Consider the following 19554-nt stretch of genomic DNA (forward strand, 5'->3'; position numbering starts at 1 on the left):
AGTTATAAGGGTAAAAATCAAAAGAAGCACCTAGGAAAAGAAGGAGGTCTTTCCCAGTAACTCCTATACTCAGGATGCTTGGAGCGGTAGTTCCCATCCAACAAAATCACACTCCATGTTTGAACAAACATAGCAGTCATGAAACAGAATCTCCCTGTTGAGAGGCAAGAAACATGTACCAAAATTTGTGCATGTGGTGTCAGATGTGCACCAAAAGACGATTGAATGTGGAATATGCTTTCTGGCCATACAAACAGATGACCCTGCTGTAAACAAAAAACATATATCCACATTTCACGAATCAAATACATTACTCCACTGTCAAATTGACGAATATAAGTGATAAAGGTATCAATCAAAGGAAGCACCTAGCAAAAGAAAACAGTATTCTTAATAACTCCAATCATCAGAATGCTAGGTGTGGTGATTTACATCCAACATAATCACACTCGATGTTTGAATAAACATAGCAGTCATGAAACGGAATCTCCTTGTTGAGAGAGAAGAAACATGTACCACAATTTGTGCAGCACATTGATTATTTTTAGTGACCATTGCAATAAGATTTTTAAAAATTTAAAGCAATTGAAGGAGATACGAAAACAAGAATAATTATCAAATTCCTAACATTTGTTATACAGTAAAATGCAAGTGGTGTCCAATCTGCACTAATAACCCATTCAATGGAGAATCTGCTTTCTGGTCATACAACCAGATGACCCTGCTCTAAACAAAAAACATTTGCACACATTTAACGATTCAAATACATTACTCCACTGCAAAACAGATGAATATAAGTTCTAAGGGTAACAATCAAAAGAAGCACCTAGGAAAAGAAAGATGTCTTTCCTAATAACTCCAATACTCAGGATGCTTGGAGTGGTAGTTCCCATCCAACAAAATCACACTCCATGTTTGAACAAACATAGCAGTCATGAAACAGAATCTCCCTGTTGAGAGGCGAGAAACATGTACCACAATTTGTGCATGTGGTGTCAAATATGCACCAAAAGACGATTGAATGGGGAATCTGCTTTCTGGCCATACAACCAGATGACCTTGCTGTAATCAACAATCATTTACCCACATTTCACGATTCAAATATATTATTCCACTGTGAAATTGATGAATATATGTGATGAGGGTAACAATCAAAACAAGGACTCAGCAAAAGAAAGAAGTCTTTCCTAATAACGCCAATTGTCAGAATGCTCGGAATAGTGCTTCCCATCAAACAAAATCACACTCAAAATTAGAACAAACATAGCACGCATTTAAACGCAATCTCCCTGTTGAGAGGGAAGAAACATGTACCACAATTTGTGCAGCACATTTATTATTTTTAGTGACCAATGCAATAATATTTTTAAAAATTTAAAGCAATTGAAGGAGATACAAAAACAATACTATCAAATTCCTAACATTTGTTATTCAGTAAAATGCAAGTGGTGTCCAATCTGCACTAAAAACTCATTGAATGGAGAATCTGCTTTCTGGCCATACAACCAGATGACCCTGCTGTAATCAACAAACATTAACCCACATTTCACGATACAAATATATTATTCCACTGTGAAATTGGTGAATATATGTGATGAGGGTAACAACCAAAACAAGGACTCATATAAAAGAAAGAAGTCTTTCCTAATAACTCCAATTGTCAGAATGCTCGGAGTATTGTTTCCATCCAATAAAATTACACTCGAAATTAGAACATAGCAGGCTTTAAACGGAATCTCCCTGTTGAGAGGGAAGAAACATGTACCACAATTTTTGCAGCACATTAATTATTTAATGACCATTGCAATAATATTTTTAAAAATAAAAAGCAAATGAAGGAGATACCTCAACAAGAAGATTTATCAAATTCCGAACATTCCTTATTCAGTAAAGTGCATGTGGTGTCCAATCTGCACCAAAAGACTACTGAATAGAGAATCTGCTTTCTGGCCATACAACCAGATGACCCTACTGTAAACAAAAAACATATACCCACATTTCACGAATCAAATACATTACTCCACTGTGAAATTGACGAATATAAGTGATAAAGGTATCAATCAAAGGAAGCACCTAGCAAAAGAATACAGCATATCCAATAACTCCAATCGTCAGAATGCTCGGTGTGGTGATTTCCATCCATCATAATCACACTCGATGTTTGAATAAACATAACAGTCATGAAACGGAATCTCCTTGTTGAGAGAGAAGAAACATGTACCACAATTTGTGCAGCACATTGATTATTTTTAGTGACCATTGCAATAATATTTTTAAAAATTTAAAGCAATTGAAGGAGATACGGAAACAAGAACATTTATCAAATTCCTAACATTTGTTATTCAGTAAAATGCAAGTGGTGTCTAATCTGCACTAATAACTCATTGAATGGAGATTCTGCTTTCTGGTCATACAAACAGATGACCCTGCTCTAAACAAAAAACATTTACTCACATTTAACAAATTAAATACATTACTGCCCTGCGAAACAGATGAATATAAGTTATAAGGGTAACAATCAAAAGAAGCACCTAGGAAGAGGAAGAGGTCTTTCCTAATAACTCCAATACTCAGGGTGCTTGGAGTGGTAGTTCCCATCCAACAAAATCACACTCCATGTTTGAACAAACATAGCAGTCATGAAACAGAATCTCCCTGTTGAGAGGCAAGAAATATGTACCACAATTTGTGCATGTGGTGTCAAATATGCACCAAAAGACGATTGAATGGGGAACCTGCTTCCTGGCCATACAACCAGATGACCCTGCTGTAATTATCTAACATTTACAAACATTTCACGATTCAAATATATTATTCCACTTTGAAATTGATGAATATATGTGATGAGGGTAACAATCAAAACAAGGACTCAGCAAAAGAAAGATGTCTTTCCTAATAACTACAATTGTTAGAATTCTCGGAGTAGTGCTTCCCATCCAACATAATCACACTCGAAATTAGAACATAGCAGGCATTAAACGGAATCTCCCTGTTGAGAGGGAAGAAACATTTACAACAATTTGTGCAGCACATTTATTATTTTTAGTGACCATTGCAATAATATTGATAAAAATATAAAGCAAATGAAGGAGATACCGAAACAAGAAGATTTATCAAATTCCGAACATTCGTTATTCAGTAATGCGCATGTGGTGCCCAATCTGCATCAAAAGACCATTGAACAGAAAATCTGCTTTCTGACCATAAAACCACATGACCTTGCTGTAAACAACAAACATTTTCCCACATTTCACGAATCAAATACATTACTCCACTGTGAAATTGACGAATATAAGTGATAAAGGTATCAATCAAAGGAAGCACCTAGCAAAAGAAAACAGTATTTCTAATAACTCCAATCGTCAGAACGCTCGGAGTGGTGATTTCCATCCAACATAATCACACTCGATGTTTGAATAAACATAGCAGTCATGAAACGGAATCTCCCTGTTGAGAGAGAAGAAACATATACCACAATTTGTGCAGCACATTGGATATTTTTAGTGACCACTGCAATAAGATTTTTAAAAATTTAAAGCAATTGAAGGAGATACGAAAACAAGACTGTCAAATTCCTAACATTTGTTATTCAGTAAAATGCAAGTGGTGTCCAATCTGCACTACAAACTCATTGAATGGAGAATCTGCTTTCTGGCCATACAACCAGATGACCCTGCTCTAAACAAAAAACATCTACACACATTTACCAATTTAAATACATTACTGCCCTGCGAAACAGATGAATATAAGTTATAAGGGTAACAATCAAAAGAAGCACCTAGGGAGAGAAAGAGATCTTTCCTAATAACTCCAATACTCAGGGTGCTTGGAGTGGTAGTTCCCATCCAACAAAATCACAATCAATGTTTGAACAAACATAGCAGTCATGAAACAGAATCTCCCTGTTGAGAGGCAAGAAACATGTCCCACAATTTCTGCAGCACATTTATTATTTTTAGTGACCATTGCAATAAGATTGTTAAAAATAAAAAACAAATGAAGGAGATGCCTAAACAAGAAGATTTATCAAATTCCGAACATTCGTTAGTCAGTAAAGTGCATGTGGTGTCCAATCTGCACCAAAAGACCATTGAATAGAGAATCTGCTTTCTGGCCATATAACCAGATGACCCTGTTGTAAACAACAAACATTTACCCACATTTCGCGATTCAAATGTATTATTCCACTGTGAAATTGATGAATATATGTGATGAGGGTAACAATCAAAACCAGGACTTAGCAAAAGAATGACGTCTTTCCTAATAACTCCAATTGTCAGAATGCTCGGGGTAGAGCTTCCATCCAACAAAATAACACTCGAAAGTAGAACATAGCAGGCATTAAACGGAATCTCCCTGTTGAGAGGGAGGAAAAATGTACCACAATTTGTGCAGCACATTTATTATTTTTAGTGACCACTGCAATAAGATTTTTAAAAATTGAAAGCAATTGGAGTAGATACGAAAACAAGACTATTTATCAAATTCCTAACGTTTGTTATTCAGTAAAATGCAAGTGGTGTCCAATCCGCACTAAAAACTCATTGAATGGAGAATCTGCTTTCTGGTCATACAAACAGATGACCCTGCTCCAAACAAAAAACATTTACACACATTTAACGATTCAAATACATTACTCCACTGCGAAACAGATGAATTTAAGTTATAAGGGTAACAATCAAAAGAACCACCTAGGAAAAGAAAGAGGTCTTTCCTAATAACTCCAATACTCAGGATGCTTGGAGTGGTAGTTCCCAACCAACAAAATCACACTCCATGTTTGAACAAACATAGCAGTCATGAAACAGAATCTCCCTGTTGAGAGGCAAGAAACATGTACCACAATTTGTGCCTGTGGTGACAAATATGCATCAAAAGACGATTGAATGGGGAATCTGCTTTCTGGCCATACAACCAGATGACCTTGCTGAAATCAACAATCATTTACCCACATTTCACGATTCAAATATATTATTCCACTGTGAAACTGACGAATATATGTGATGAGGGTAACAATCAAAGCTAGGACTTAGCAAAAGAAAGAAGTCTTACCTAATAACTCCAATTATCTGAATGCTCGGAGTAGTGCTTCCATCCAACAAAATTACACTCGAAAGTAGAACATAGCATGCATTACACGGAATCTCCCTGTTGAGAGGGAAGAAACATGTACCACAATTTGTGCAGCAGATTTATTATTTTTAGTGACCATTGCAATAATATCTTAAAAAATATAAAGCAAATGAAGGAGATACCTCAACAAGAAGATTTATCAAATTTCGAACATTTGTTATTCAGTAAGGTGCATGTGGTGTCCAATATGCACCAAAAGAATAGAGAATATGCTTTCTGGCCATTCAACCAGATGACCCTGCTCTAAACAACAAACATTTACCCACATTTTACGAATCAAATATATTACTCCACTGTGAAATTGACGAATATAAGTGAGAAAGGTATCAATCAAAGGAAGCACCTAGCAAAAGAAAACAGTATTTCTAGTAACTCCAATCGTCAGAACACTCGGAGTGGTGATTTCCATCCAACATAATCACACTTGATATTTGAATAAACATAGCAGTCATGAAACGGAATATCCCTGTTGAGAGTCAAGAAACATGTGCCACAATTTCTGCATGTGGTGTCAAATATGCAAGAAAAGACGATTGAATAGGGAATCTGCTTTCTGACCATACAACCAGATGACCCTGATGTAATCAACAAACATTTAAACACATTTCATTATTCAAATATATTATTCCGCTGTGAAATTGATGAATATATGTGATGAGAGTAACAATCAAAACAAGGACTCAGCAAAAGAAAGAAGTCTTTCCTAATAACTCCAATTGTCAGAATGCTCGGAGTAGTACTTCCCATCAAACAAAATCACACTCAAAAGTAGAACAAACATAGCAGGCATTTAAACGGAATCTCCCTGTTGAGAGGGAAGAAAAATGTACCACAATTTGTGCAGCACATTTATTATTTTTAGTGACCACTGCAATAAGATTTTTAAAAATTTAAAGCAATTGGAGTAGATACGAAAACAAGACTATTTATCAAATTCCTAACATTTGTTATTCAGTAAAATGCAAGTGGTGTCCAATCTGCACTAAAAACTCATTGAATGGAGAATCTGCTTTCTGGTCATACAACCAGATGACCCTGCTCTAAACAAAAAACATTTACACACATTTAACAATTTAAATACATTACTGCCCTGCGAAACAGATGAATATAAGTTATAAGGGTAACAATCAAAAGAAGCACCTAGGAAGAGAACGAGGTCTTTCCTAATAAATCCAATACTCAGGGTGCTTGGAGTTGTAGTTCCCATCCAACAACATCACAATCCATGTATGAACAAACATAGCAGTCTTGAAACAGAATCTCACTGTTGAGAGGCAAGAAACATGTACCACAATTTGTGCCTGTGGTGACAAATATGCATCAAAAGACGATTGAATGGGGAATCTGCTTTCTGGCCATACAACCAGATGACCTTGCTGTATTCAACAATCATTTACCCACATTTCACGATTCAAATATATTATTCCCCTGTGAACCTGAAGAATATATGTGATGAGGGTAACAATCAAAACTAGGACTTAGCAAATGAAAGAAGTCTTTCCTAATAACTCCAATTGTCAGAATGCTCGGAGTAGTGCTTCCATCCAACAAAATTACACTCGAAAGTAGAACATAGCAGGCATTAAACGGAATCTCCCTGTTGAGAGGGAAGAAACATGTACCACAATTTGTGCAGCACATTTATTATTTTTAGTGACCATTGCAATAATATTTTAAAAAATATAAAGCAAATGATGGAGATACCTCAACAAGAAGATTTATCAAATTCCGAACATTTGTTATTCAGTAAGGTGCATGTGGTGTCCAATCTGCAACAAAAGACCATTGAATAGAGAATCTGCTTTCTGGCCATACAACCAGATGACCCTGCTGTAAACAACAAACATTTACCCACATTTCACTAATCAAATACATTACTCCACTGTGAAATTGACGAATATAAGTGATAAAGGTATCAATCAAAGGAAGCGCCTAGCAAATGAAAACAGTATTTCTAATAACTCCAATCGTCAGAACGCTTGGAGTGGTGATTTCCGTCCAACATAGTCACACTTGATGTTTGAATAAACATAGCAGTCATGAAACGGAATCTCCCTGTTGAGAGAGAAGAAACATGTACCACAATTTGTGCAGCACATTGATTATTTTTAGTGTCCATTGGAATATTATTCTTAATAATTTAAAGCAATTGAAGGAGATACGAAAATAAGAATAATTATCAAATTCCTAACATTTGTTATTCAGTAAAATGCAAGTGGTGTCCAATCTGCAGTAAAAACCCATTCAATGGAGAATCTGCTTTCTGGTCATACAACCAGATGACCCTGCTCTAAACAAAAAACATTTACACACATTTAACGATTCAAATACATTACTCCACTGCAAAACAGATAAATATAAGTTCTAAGGGTAACAATAAAATGAAGCACCTAGGAAAAGAAAATGGTCTTTCCTAATAACTCCAATGCTCAGGATGCTTGGAGTGGTAGTTCCCATCCAACAAAATCACACTCCATGTTTGAGCAAACATAGCTAACATGAAACAGAATCTCCCTGTTGAGAGGCAAGAAACATGTACCACAATTTGTGCATGTGGTGTCAAATATGCACTAAAAGACGACTGAATGGGGAATCTGCTTTCTGGCCATACAACCAGATGACACTGCTGAAATCAACAAATATTTACCCACATTTCACGATTCAAATATATTATTCCACTGTGAAATTGATGAATATATGTGATGAGGGTAACAATCAAAACAAGGACTCAGCAAAAGAAAGAAGTCATTGCTAATAACTCCAATTGTCAGAATGCTCGAAGTAGTACATCCCATCCAACAAAATCACACTCAAAAGTAGAACAAACATAGCAGGCATTAAGCAGAATTTCCCTGTTGAGAGGGAAGAAACATGTTCCACAATTTGTGCAGCACATTGATTACTTTTAGTGACCATTGCAATAAAATTTTTAAAAATAAAAAGCAAATGAAAGAGAAACCTAAACAAAAAGATTTATCATATTCCGAACATTCGTTATTCAGTAAAGTGCATGTGGTGTCCAATCTTCACCAAAGGACCATTGAATAGAGAATCTGCTTTCTGGCCATACAACCAGATGACCCTGCTCTAAACAACAAACATTTACCCACATTTCACGAATCAAATACATTACTCCACTGTGAAATTGACGAATATAACTGATAAAGGTATCAATCAATGGAAGCACCTAGCAAAAGAAAAAGAGTATTTCTAATAACTCCAATCGTCAGAACGCTCGGAGTGGTGATTTCCATCCAACATAATCACACTCGATGTTTGATTAAACATAGCAGTCATGAAACGGAATCTCCTTGTTGAGAGAGAAGAAACATGGACCACTATTTGTGCAGCACATTGATTATTTTTAGTGGCCATTGCAATAAGATTTTTAAAAATTTAAAGCAATTGAAGGAGATATGAAAACAAGAATAATTATCAAATTCCTAACACTTGTTATTCAGTAAAATGCAAGTGGTGTCCAATCTGCACCAAAAACCCATTCAATGGAGAATCTGCTTTCTGGTCATACAACCAAATGACCGTGCTCTAAACAAAAAACATTTACACACATTTAATGATTCACATACATTACTCCACTGCGAAACAGATGAATATAAGTTATAAGGGTAACAATCAAAAGAAGCACCTAGGAAGAGAACGAGGTCTTTCCTAATAACTCGAATACTCAGGATGCTTGGAATGGTAGTTCCCATCCAACAAAATCACAATCCATGTTTGAACAAACATAGCAGTCATGAAATAGAATCTCCGTGTTGAGAGGCAAGAAACATGTACCACAATTTGTGCGTGTGGTTTCAAATATGCACCAAAAGACGATTGAATGGGGAATCTGCTTTATGGCCATACAACCAGATGACCCTGCTGTAATCAACAAATATTTAAACACATTTCATTATTCAACTATATTATTCCACTGTGAAATTGATGAATATATGTGATGAGGGTAACAATCAAAACAAGGACTCAGCAAAAGAAAGAAGTCTTTCCTAATAACTCCAATTGTCAGAATGCTCAGAGTAGTGCTTCCATCCAACAAAATTACACTCGAAAGTAGAACATAGCAGGCATTAAACGGAATCTCCCTGTTGAGAGGGAAGAAACATGTACCACAATTTGTGAAGCACATTTATTATTTTTAGTGACCATTGCAATAATATTTTAAAAAATATAAAGCAAATGAAGGAGATACCTCCACAAGAAGATTTGTCAAATTCCGAACATTTGTTATTCAGTAAGGTGCATGTGGTGTCCAATCTGCACCAAAAGACCATTGAATAGAGAATCTGCTTTCTGGCCATACAACCAGATGAACCTGCTGTAAACAACAAACATTTACCCACATTTCACTAATAAATACATTACTCCACTGTGAAATTGACGAATATAAGTGATAAAGGTATCAATCAAAGGAAGCACCTAGCAAAAGAAAACAGTATTTCTAATAACTCCAATCGTCAGAACGCTCGGAGTGGTGATTTCCATCCAACATAGTCACACTTGATATTTGAATAAACATAGCAGTCATGAAACGGAATCTCCCTGTTGAGAGAGAAGAAACATGTACCACAATTTGTGCAGCACATTGATTATTTTTAGTGTCCATTGGAATATTATTCTTAATAATTTAAAGCAATTGAACAGTAAAATGCAAGTGGTGTCCAATCTGCACTAAAAACCCATTCTATGGAGAATCTGCTTTCTGGTCGTACAACCAGATGACCCTGCTCTAAACAAAAAACATTTACACACATTTAACGATTCAAATACATTACTCCACTGCGAAACAGATGAGTATAAGTTATAAGGGTAAAAATCAAAAGAAGCACCTAGGAAAAGGAGGAGGTCTTTACCAATAACTCCTATATCAGGATGCTTGCAGTGGTAGTTCCAATCCAACAAAATCACACTCCATGTTTGAACAAACATAGCAGTCATGAAACAGAATCTCCCTGTTGAGAGGCAAGAAACATGTACCAAAATTTGTGCATGTGGTTTCAAATATGCACCAAAAGACGATTGAATGGGGAATCTGATTTCTGGCCATACCACAATTTGTGCATGTGGTGTCAAATATGCACTAAAAGACGACTGAATGGGGAATCTGCTTTCTGGCCATACAACCAGATGACCCTGATGTAATCAACAAACATTTAAACACATTTCATGATTCAAATATATTATTCCACTGTGAAATTGATAAATATATGTGATGAGGGTAACAATCAAAACAAGGACTCAGCAAAAGAAAGAAGTCTTTCCTAATAACTACAATTGTCAGAATGCTCGGAGTAGTGCTTCCCATCCAACAAAATTACACTCGAAATTAGAACATAGCAGGCTTTAAACGGAATCTCCCTGTTGAGAGGGAAGAAACATGTAGCACAATTTGTGCAGCACATTTAATATTTTAGTGACCATTGCAATAATATTTTTAAAAATAAAAAGCAAATGAAGGAGATACCTCAACAAGAAGATTTATCAAATTCCGAACATTCCTTATTCAGTAAAGTGCATGTGGTGTCCAATCTGCACCAAAAGACCACTGAATAGAGAATCTGCTTTCTGGCCATACAACTAGATGACCCTACTCTAAACAAAAAACATATACCCACATTTCACGAATCAAATACATTACTCCACTGTGAAATTGACGAATATAAGTGATAAAGGTATCAATCAAAGGAAGCACCTAGCAAAAGAAAACAGTATTTTTAATAACTCCAATCGTCAGAATGCTCGGTGTGGTGATTTCCAATCAACATAATCACACTCGATGTTTGAATAAACATAGCAGTCATGAAACGGAATCTCCTTGTTCAGAGAGAAGAAACATGTACCACAATTTGTGCAGTACATTGATTATTTTTAGTGACCATTGCAATAAGATTTTTAAAAATTTAAAGCAATTGAAGGAGATACGAAAACAAGAATAATTATCAAATTCCTAACATTTGTTATACAGTAAAATGCAAGTGGTGTCCAATCTGCACTAAAAACCCATTCCATGGAGAATCTGCTTTCTGGTCATACAACCAGATGACCCTGCTCTAAACAAAAAACACTTACACACATTTAACGATTCAAATACATTATTCCACTGCAAAACAGATGAATATAAGTTCTAAGGGTAACAATCAAAAGAAGCACCTAGGAAAAGAAAGAGGTCTTTCCTAATAACTCCAATCCTCTGGATGCTTGGAGTGGTAGTTCCAATCCAACAAAATCACACTCCATGTTTTAGCAAACATAGCAAACTTGAAACAGAATCTCCCTGTTGAGAGGCAAGAAACATGTACCACAATTTGTGCATGTGGTGTCAAATATGCACCAAAAGACGACTGAATGGAGAATCTGCTTTCTGGCCATACAACAAGATGACCCTGCTGTAATCAACAAATATTTACCCACATTTCACGATTCAAATATATTATTCCACTTTGAAATTGATGAATATATGTGATGAGGGTAACAATCAAAACAAGGACTCAGCAAAAGAAAGAAGTCATTGCTAATAACTCCAATTGTCAGAATACTCGAAGTAGTACATCCCATCCAACAAAATCACACTCAAAAGTAGAACAAACATAGCAGCCATTAAACAGAATTTCCCTGTTGAGAGGGAAGAAACATGTACCACAATTTGTGCATGTGGTGTCAAATATGCACCAAAAGACGATTGAATGGGGAATCTGCTTTCTGGCCAAACAACCAGGTTACCCTGCTGTAATCAACAAACATTTAAACACATTTCATTATTCAACTATATTATTCCACTGTGAAATTGATGAATATATGTGATGAGGGTAACAATCAAAACAAGAACTCAGCAAAAGAAAGAAGTCTTTCCTAATAACTCCAATTGTCAGAATGCTCGGAATAGTGCTTCCCATCAAACAAAATCACAATCAAAAGTAGAACAAACATAGCAGGCATTTAAACGGAATCTCTCTGTTGAGAGGGAAGAATCATGTAGCACAATTTGTGCAGCAAATTTATTATTTTTAGTGACCACTGCAATAAGATTTTTAAAAATATAAAGCAAATGAAGGAGATACCAAAACAAGAAGATTTATCAAATTCTGAACATTCGTTATTCAGTAAAGTGCATGTGGTGTCCAATCTGCACCAAAAGACCATTGAATAGAGAATCTGCTTTCTGGCCATACAACCAGATGACCCTGTTGTAAACAACAAACATATACCCACATTTCACGTATCAAACACATTACTCCACTGTAAAATTGACGAATAAAAAAGATAAAGGTATTAATCAAAGGAAGCACCTAGCAAAAGAAGGCAGTATTTCTAATAACTGCAATCGTCAGAACGCTCGGAGTGGTGATTTCCATCCAACATAATCACACTCGATGTTTGAATAAACATAGCAGTCATGAAACGGAATCTCCCTGTTGAGAGAGAAAAAACATGTACCACAATTTGTGCAGCACATTGAATATTTTTAGTGACCATTGCAATAAGATTTTTAAAAATTTAAAGCAATTGAAGGAGATACGGAAACAAGAATATTTATCAAACTCCTAACATTTGTTATTCAGTAAAATGCAAGTGGTGCCCTATATGAACTAAAAACCCTTTGAATTAAGAATCTGTTTCTGGTCATGCAACCAGATGACCCTGCTCTAAACAAAAAATATTTACACACATTTAACGATTCAAAAACATTACTCCACTGTGAAAGAGATGAATATAAGTTATAAGGGTAACAATCAAAGGAAGCACCTAGGAAGAGAAAGAGGTCTTTCCTAATAACTCCAATAGAAGGATGCTTGGAGTGGTAGTTCCCATCCAACAAAATCACACTCCATGTTTGAACAAACATAGCAGTCATGAAACAGAATCTCCCTGTTGAGAGGCAAGAAACATGTACCACAATTTGTGCATGTGGTGTCAAATGTGAACCAAAAGACGATTGAATAGGGAATCTGCTTTCTGGCCATACAACCAGATGACCCTGCTGTAATTATCTAACATTTACAAACATTTCACGATTCAAATATATTATTCCACATTGAAATTGATGAATATATGTGATGAGGGTAACAATCAAAACAAGGACTCAGCAAAAGAAAGATGTCTTTCCTAATAACTACAATTGTTAGAATTCTCGGAGTAGTGCTTCCCATCCAACATAATCACACTCGAAATTAGAACATAGCAGGCATTAAACGGAATCTCCCTGTTGAGAGGGAAGAAACATGTCCCACAATTTGTGCAGCACATTTATTATTTTTAGTGACCATTGCAATAAGATTTTTAAAAATAAAAAAAAATAAAGGAGATACCTAAACAACAACATTTATCAAATTCCGAACATTCATTATTCAGTAAAGTGCATGTGGTGTCCAATCTGCACCAAAAGACCATTGAATAGAGAATCTGCTTTCTGGCCATACAACCAGATGACCCTACTGTAAACAACAAACATATACCCACATTCCACGAATCAAATACATTACTCCACTGTGAAATTGACTAATATAAGTGATAAAGGTATCAATCAAAGGAAGCACCTAGCAAAAGAAAACAGCATACCTAATAACTCCAACCGTCAGAACGCTCGGAGTGGTGATTTCCATCCAACATAATCACACTCGATGTTTGAATAAACACAGCAGTCATGAAACGGAATCTCCCTGTTCAGACAGAAGAAACATATACCAAAATTTTTGCAGCACATTGATTATTTTTAGTGACCATTGCAATAAGATTTTTAAAAATTTAAAGCAATTGAAGGAGATACGAAAACAAGCATTATTATCAAATCCCTAACATTTGTTATTCAGTAAAATGCAAGTGGTATCCAAACTTCACCAAAAACCCATTGAATGGATAATCTGCTTTCTGGTCATACAATCAGATGACCCTGCTATAAACAAAAAACATTTACACACATTTAACGATTCAAATACATTACTCCACTGCGAAACAGATGAATATAAGTTATAAGGGTAACAATCAAAAGAATCACCTAGGAAAAGAAAGAGGTCTTTCCTAATAACTCCAATACTCAGGATGCATGGAGTGCTAGTTCCCATCAGACAAAATCACAATCCATGTTTGAACAAACATAGCAGTCATGAAACAGAATCTCCCTGTTGAGAGGCAAGAAACATGTACCACAATTTGTGCATGTGGTGTCAAATATGCATCAAAAGACGATTGAATTGGGAATCTGCTTTCTGGCCATACAAACAGATGTCCTTGCTGTAATCAACAATCATTTACCCACATTTCAAAATTCAAATATATTATTCCACTGTGAAATTGATGAATATATGTGATGAGGGTAACAATCAAAACTAGGACATAGAAAAGAAGGAAGTCTTTCCTAATAACTAGAACTGTCAGAATGCTCGGAGTAGTGCTTCCATCCAACAAAATTACACACGAAAGTAGAACATAGCAGGCATTAAACGGAATTTCCCTGCTGAGAGGGAAGAAACATGTACCACAATTTGTGCAGCACATTTATTATTTTTAGTGACCATTGCAATAATATTTTAAAAAATATAAAGCAAATGAAGGAGATACCTCAACAAGAAGATTTATCAAATTCCGAACATTTGTTATTCAGTAAGTTGCATGTGGTGTCAAATCTCCACCAAAAGACCATTGAATAGAGAATCTGCTTTCTGGCCATACAACCAGATGACCCTGCTGTAAACAACAAACATTTACCCACATTTCATCAATCAAATACATTACTCCACTGTGAAATTGACGAATACAAGTGATAAAGGTATCAATCAAAGGAAGCACCTAGCAAAAGAAAACAGTATTTCTAATAACTCCAATCGTCAGAACGCTCGGAGTGGTGATTTCCATCCAACATAATCACACTTGATGTTTGAATAAACATAGCAGTCATGAAACGGAATCTCCCTGTTGAGAGAGAAGAAACATGTACCACAATTTGTGCAGCACATTGATTATTTTTAGTGACCATTGCAATAAGATTTTTTAAAATTTAAAGCAATTGAAGGAGATACGAAAACAAGAATAATTATCAAATTCCTAACATTTGTTATACAGTAAAATGCAAGTGGTGTCCAATCTGCACTAAAAACCCATTCAATGGAGAATCTGCTTTCTGGTCATACTACCAGATGACCCTGCTCTAAACAAAAACTTTTACACACATTTAACGATTCAAATACATTAGTCCACTGCGAAACAGATGAGTATAAGTTATAAGGGTAACAATCAAAAGAAGCGCCTAGGAAAAGAAAGAGGTATTTCCTAATAAATCCAATCCTCAGGATGCTTGGAGTGGTAGTTCCCATCCAACAAAATCACACTCCATGTTTTAGAAAACATAGCAAACATGAAACAGAATCTCCCTGTTGAGAGGCAAGAAACATGTACCACAATTTGTGCATGTGGTGTCAAATATGCATCAAAAGACGATTGAATAGGGAATCTGCTTTCTGGCCATACAAAGAGATGTCCTTGCTGTAATCAACAATCATTTACCCACATTTCACGATTCAAATATATTATTCCACTGTGAAATTCATGAATATATGTGATGAGGGTAACAATCAATACTAAGACTTAGAAAAGAAAGAAGTCTTTCCTAATAACTAGAATTGTCAGAATGTTCGGAGTAGTGCTTCCATCCAACAAAATTACACTCGAAAGTAGAACATAGCACGCATTAAACGGAATCTCCCTGTTGAGAGGGAAGAAACATGTACCACAATTTGTGCAGCACATTTATTATTTTTAGTGACCATTGCAATAATATTTTAAAAAATATAAAGCAAATGAAGGAGATACCTCAACAAGATTTATCAAATTCCGAACATTTGTTATTCAGTAAGGTGCATGTGGTGTCAAATCTCCACCAAAAGACCATTGAATAAAGAATCTGCTTTCTGGCGATACAACCAGATGACCCTGCTGTAAACAACAAACATTTACCCACATTTCACGTATCAAATACATTACTCCACTGTGAAATTGACGAATATAAGTGATAAAGGTATCAATCAAAGGAAGCACCTAGCAAAAGAAAACAGTATTTCTAATAACTCCAATCGTCAGAACGCTCGGAATGGTGATTTCCATCCAACATAATCACACTTGATGTTTGAATAAACATAGCAGTCATGAAATGGAATCTCCCTGTTGAGAGAGAAGAAACATGTACCACAATTTGTGCAGCACATTGATTATTTTTAGTGACCATTGCAATAAGATTTTTAAAAATTTAAAGGAATTGAAGGAGATACGAAAACAAGAATAATTATCAAATTACTAACATTTGTTATACAGTAAAATGCAAGTGGTGTCCAATCTGCACTAAAAACCCATTCAAAGGAGAATCTGCTTTCTGGTCATACAACCAGATGACCCTGCTCTAAACAAAAACTTTTACACACATTTAACGATTCAAATACATTACTCCACTGCGAAACAGATGAGTATAAGTTATAAGGGTAAAAATCAAAAGAAGCACCTAGGAAAAGAAGGAGGTCTTTCCCAGTAACTCCTATACTCAGGATGCTTGGAGCGGTAGTTCCCATCCAACAAAATCACACTCCATGTTTGAACAAACATAGCAGTCATGAAACAGAATCTCCCTGTTGAGAATCAAGAAACATGTACCACAATTTGTGCATGTGGTGTCAAATATGCACCAAAAGACGATTGAATGTGGAATCTGCTTTCTGGCCATACAAACAGATGACCCTGCTGTAAACAAAAAACATATATCCACATTTCACGAATCAAATACATTACTCCACTGTCAAATTGACGAATATAAGTGATAAAGGTATCAATCAAAGGAAGCACCTAGCAAAAGAAAACAGTATTCTTAATAACTCCAATCGTCAGAATGCTCGGTGTGGTGATTTCCATCCAACATAATCACACTCGATGTTTGAATAAACATAGCAGTCATGAAACGGAATCTCCTTGTTGAGAGAGAAGAAACATGTACCACAATTTGTGCAGCACATTGATTATTTTTAGTGACCATTGCAATAAGATTTTTAAAAATTTAAAGTAATTGAAGGAGATACGAAAACAAGAATAATTATCAAATTCCTAACATTTGTTATACAGTAAAATGCAAGTGGTGTCCAATCTGCACTAATAAACCATTCAATGGAGAATCTGCTTTCTGGTCATACAACCAGATGACCCTGCTCTAAACAAAAACTTTTACACACATTTAACGATTCAAATACATTACTCCACTGCGAAACAGATGAGTATAAGTTATAAGGGTAAAAATCAAAAGAAGCACCTAGGAATAGAAGGAGGTTTTTCCCAGTAACTCCTATACTCAGGATGCTTGGAGCGGTAGTTCCCATCCAACAAAATCACACTCCATGTTTGAACAAACATAGCAGTCATGAAACAGAATCTCCCTGTTGAGAGGCAAGAAACATGTACCAAAATTTGTGCATGTGGTGTCAAATATGCACCAAAAGACGATTGAATGTGGAATATGCTTTCTGGCCATACAAACAGATGACCCTGCTGTAAACAAAAAACATATATCCACATTTCACGAATCAAATACATTACTCCACTGTCAAATTGACGAATATAAGTGATAAAGGTATCAATCAAAGGAAGCACCTAGCAAAAGAAAACAGTATTCTTAATAACTCCAATCATCAGAATGCTAGGTGTGGTGATTTCCATCCAACATAATCACACTCGATGTTTGAATAAACATAGCAGTCATGAAACGGAATCTCCTTGTTGAGAGAGAAGAAACATGTACCACAATTTGTGCAGCACATTGATTATTTTTAGTGACCATTGCAATAAGATTTTTAAAAATTTAAAGTAATTGAAGGAGATACGAAAACAAGAATAATTATCAAATTCCTAACATTTGTTATACAGTAAAATGCAAGTGGTGTCCAATCTGCACTAATAAACCATTCAATGGAGAATCTGCTTTCTGGTCATACAACCAGATGACCCTGCTCTAAACAAAAACTTTTACACACATTTAACGATTCAAATACATTACTCCACTGCAAAACAGATGAATATAAGTTCTAAGGGTAACAATCAAAAGAAGCACCAAGGAAAAGAAAGAGGTCTTTCCTAATAACTCCAATCCTCTGGATGCTTGGAGTGGTAGTTCCAATCCAACAAAATCACACTCCATGTTTTAGCAAACATAGCAAACTTGAAACAGAATCTCCCTGTTGAGAGGCAAGAAACATGTACCACAATTTGTGCATGTGGTGTCAAATATGCATCAAAAGACGATTGAATAGGGAATCTGCTTTCTGGCCATACAAACAGATGTCCTTGCTGTAATCAACAATCATTTACCCACATTTCACGATTCAAATATATTATTCCACTGTGAAATTCATGAATATATGTGATGAGGGTAACAATCAATACTAAGACTTAGAAAAGAAAGAAGTCTTTCCTAATAACTAGAATTGTCAGAATGTTCGGAGTAGTGCTTCCATCCAACAAAATTACACTCGAAAGTAGAACATAGCACGCATTAAACGGAATCTCCCTGTTGAGAGGGAAGAAACATGTACCACAATTTGTGCAGCACATTTATTATTTTTAGTGACCATTGCAATAATATTTTAAAAAATATAAAGCAAATGAAGGAGATACCTCAACAAGATTTATCAAATTCCGAACATTTGTTATTCAGTAAGGTGCATGTGGTGTCAAATCTCCACCAAAAGACCATTGAATAAAGAATCTGCTTTCTGGCGATACAACCAGATGACCCTGCTGTAAACAACAAACATTTACCCACATTTCACGTATCAAATACATTACTCCACTGTGAAATTGACGAATATAAGTGATAAAGGTATCAATCAAAGGAAGCACCTAGCAAAAGAAAACAGTATTTCTAATAACTCCAATCGTCAGAACGCTCGGAATGGTGATTTCCATCCAACATAATCACACTTGATGTTTGAATAAACATAGCAGTCATGAAATGGAATCTCCCTGTTGAGAGAGAAGAAACATGTACCACAATTTGTGCAGCACATTGATTATTTTTAGGGACCATTGCAATAAGATTTTTAAAAATTTAAAGCAATTGAAGGAGATACGAAAACAAGAATAATTATCAAATTCCTAACATTTGTTATACAGTAAAATGCAAGTGGTGTCCAATCTGCACTAAAAACCCATTCAAAGGAGAATCTGCTTTCTGGTCATACAACCAGATGACCCTGCTCTAAACAAAAACTTTTACACACATTTAACGATTCAAATACATTACTCCACTGCGAAACAGATGAGTATAAGTTATAAGGGTAAAAATCAAAAGAAGCACCTAGGAAAAGAAGGAGGTCTTTCCCAGTAACTCCTATACTCAGGATGCTTGGAGCGGTAGTTCCCATCCAACAAAATCACACT

The sequence above is a fragment of the Schistocerca gregaria genome, unplaced genomic scaffold (genome assembly GCF_023897955.1).
Source record: "Schistocerca gregaria isolate iqSchGreg1 unplaced genomic scaffold, iqSchGreg1.2 ptg000418l, whole genome shotgun sequence".
NCBI lineage: Eukaryota > Metazoa > Arthropoda > Insecta > Orthoptera > Acrididae > Schistocerca > Schistocerca gregaria.